At 40.5% G+C, this 3,193-nt stretch overlaps 1 protein-coding gene across 1 annotated transcript in view; it reads left to right on the forward strand.

The window, feature by feature from the left end:
- The window catches only part of LOC103622092 (V-type proton ATPase subunit S1), a 51,486-nt gene that overhangs the window by 14,279 nt on the left and 34,014 nt on the right, over positions 1-3,193 (forward strand). The window lies entirely within an intron of this gene.

The following is a 3,193-nucleotide window of genomic DNA, read 5'->3' on the forward strand; positions in this document are numbered from 1 at the left end:
CTTCATTAAAATTCAGGTATTCAGGTTGCCATGGAGCTTGCCTGCAGAGTAATGGCTTTGTGGCTAAAAATAGCTGTTGGCTGTTAGACTGGATGGGGGTTTTTTGGCCTTGGAATCAGAATGCAAGTGAAAACACCTACAAAAAAGTATTAAAATACATCCAACACACCTCAAAACACTTGTAAAAGTATACAGTAAACACAGGAAAGGTAGCTCTTATGGTGTACCGGTGGTTTGAAGTTTGAAAAGGGCAACTCTCTTAATAAACTACTTTAAACAATTGAAAACACTGATACTGGAACTGGATTTTTGTACCTGGGCTGATGGGTTAATTTTAAGATTTAATCTAAAAATATTTAACTCAAAATTAATTAATTAAAGCACTTAATATGCAAAGACCAAGCACAAATAGGGATTTCATGTATGACAATAATTCACCTCTGCTTCAGGCATGAGCCTTTGCTCATTCTCTGAGCCCAAACCCTGCATCTCTGTACAGCTTGAGCTGCCTCCCTCGATCTCACCTTGCAGACTGGCAGCTGGAGGTGCCAGGCTCTTCTGGCAAATCCGAGGCCTTGGTCTCAACAAAGGGTGTCTGCGTGAATAGGAAATGTTTTTCTAATCTTTATAAAACAATACTGATGGCCTTCTTTGCCTTTGGTACAGTCTTTTATTGGTTTTGCAGTTTTAATAAACACTACTTGTTAAAGTTGAATCTCTCCATATAAGACTATAAAAAACTTCTCTTGCCTAGCATCTGGTTGAAAAAGAGGTGCCATACACAAAAATGGCACTGAGAGGTATCTCACTGCAGAGCTTTCACTTACTACTCCAAATTAGAAATTGAATTATGAAGGGCAAATCACTGAAGTGGTAGTTTGGGGGATTTACAGTGTAGTGGGCTGATAATTAAATAGTGGTTTTAATGCCTGTGACTGTTTCTGCTCACAACTGGGGTTGTAAAATCAGAAGCAGATTTGAAAATCAGGGGAAAATACCTTAGTACTGAAATCAGTTTTGTATCCTTTTCTCTTTGTTTTTGCACTAGTCCAAAATGAGTGAGTTTTATACTAAAACAAACAGTTGGATTTTCATCTCTGAATTGCAGAGGAGTTATTTTGTCTTCTTTTCTTTTCCCCGGAGCATATTGGATAGCTGAGACTTGATTTAATGTTGGTCTTGGCTGAACAGCAGCTTTTTCTTTATGGGACATTTCTTTCATCAGCTGCATGGATTCAAGAATAAGCTTCCCAAGCCCTAGGATCATAGTATCATAGAATATGCTGAGTTGGAAGGGACCCATTGGGATAACTGAGTCCATCCTGGCCCTGCACAGGACACCCCAAGAATCACACCATTTGCTTGACAGTATTCTTCAAATGCTTCTTGGACTCTGTCAGGTTTGGTCCTCAGCCATTTCTCTGGGGAGCTGTTCCAGTGCTCTGGGTAGAAAATGTTTTCCTGATAGCCAACTTAAACCTCCCCTGACTCAGTTTCATGCCATTCGCTGAGTCCTGTCACTGGTCACGAGTGATGAGATCAGTGTCTGCCCCTTCTCTTCCCCTCACGAGGAAGTTGTAACTGCAATGAGGTCTCCCCACAGCTTCCTCTTCTCCAGGCTGAACAGACCAAGTGATCTCAGCTGCTCCTCATAAGGCTCCCCCTTCAGAACCTTCGCCGTCCTTGTTGCCTTCTTTGGATGGTCTTTAATTGCTTAATGTCGTTTCTATATCGTGGCACCCAAAACTGCCCCCAGCCCTCGAGGTGAGGCTGCCCCAATGCAGAGCAGAGTGGGACAATCCCCTCCCTTGCGAGGCTGGTGATGCTGTGCCTGATGCACCCCAGGACACTGCTGGCCCTCCTGGCTGCCAGGGAACACTGTAGACTCGTGCAACTGTTGTCTCAGGCCACTTTGTTTTGGGAAAGCAAAGTTAACAGATGACCTGGGGGAGGCTGGAAGGAAAGGTATGCCAGCTTTTTGGTTAGTATCAAAATGTTAATCAGGAAGAAGGTGTGTGGATTAGGGAAGACATGCCACTTTGCAGGGCCAAGTACAAAACCTGCACTATTGTTCCCATGTAGGCACCTAATTTAGACGCTCTAAAATATGGTGGACAATCTTTGGAGAATTTGAAAATACTTCATAAGAAAGGTAGAGTTCTGATCACAGGCAAACAAGAATCTATATCAATTCTGTTGTCATACGGATGTTCACAGAAGCTTCTCTGGAAGAAGGAATTACCTCTAGAACCTTCCCAAAGGCAAGAGTTGTAGATGTTACTGGTAACTATAGTTACATGTAGCCTCTTTCTGAAGGGAAATGCAAATAACATGTTATTGCATTTCAGAAAGCTGTTGGTTGCATTAATAAAAGAAAACCCAAACTCAATCTCTGCATTTTTCTATGCTTTTTTGTTGTTGTTGTTCTGCATATTTTTGCTAAGGCTGAGGAGAATTTCCAAAATCTTTGAATCCAGAATACAAAATCTTCATTATATAATGCCTTGGATCTCCACAACCAATGTAATTACGGCAGTGTTTTTAGGCAGCTTTTTTTCTGAGTAAGTACATTTCTTATAGTAGATTCTCTTAGCAATAATTCTTAGTAGGAAACTTTACATAGCTGTGATTCTTGACTGGTATGAGGAAATCAGTTCAGTTGAAACCCTACAGGAAAAAAACGTATTTTCATTCTTAAAAAAGCCAAACATTTTACTCAGCCAGGACACCATAATTACAGTAAGTAGAACTGGTTAAAAAGGATAATAATATAAACTCTTATTTTCAGCACATGCAAATGAAACACAATTTCTGTAAAGTATAACTTCGAAATCTGAGACGTTTGTATGTCCAGGTTATAAAATATCCATCCATCAGGCTGGTATGTGAATGAGAAGTGGGAAGGCCAGAAAGAGTAAATGTGGGTCTGCTTGCTTGCTTCTCGAGCAGTCCCAATAACGCCACGAATAATGGTTCATGATTCACAGCTGTTATGCTCCTTATAAGCATAAGCATGTTCATGTTGCTGCATAAATTTTGGAAACATTTATCAGTTTTAAGTGTTTATTGTAACTGCCTGTGGTTTCAGAACTAGAGGAGCATCTTTTGTAGAGGCGTATTTGGACCTCTTTGAAAGGTTGTCTCTTCCTTATCTGACTTTTCCTTCCTTTTTCAGAAATATTCCACCATATAT

Source organism: Corvus brachyrhynchos, unplaced genomic scaffold, assembly GCF_000691975.1.
Source record: "Corvus brachyrhynchos isolate BGI_N302 unplaced genomic scaffold, ASM69197v1 scaffold29, whole genome shotgun sequence".
Lineage (NCBI taxonomy): Eukaryota > Metazoa > Chordata > Aves > Passeriformes > Corvidae > Corvus > Corvus brachyrhynchos.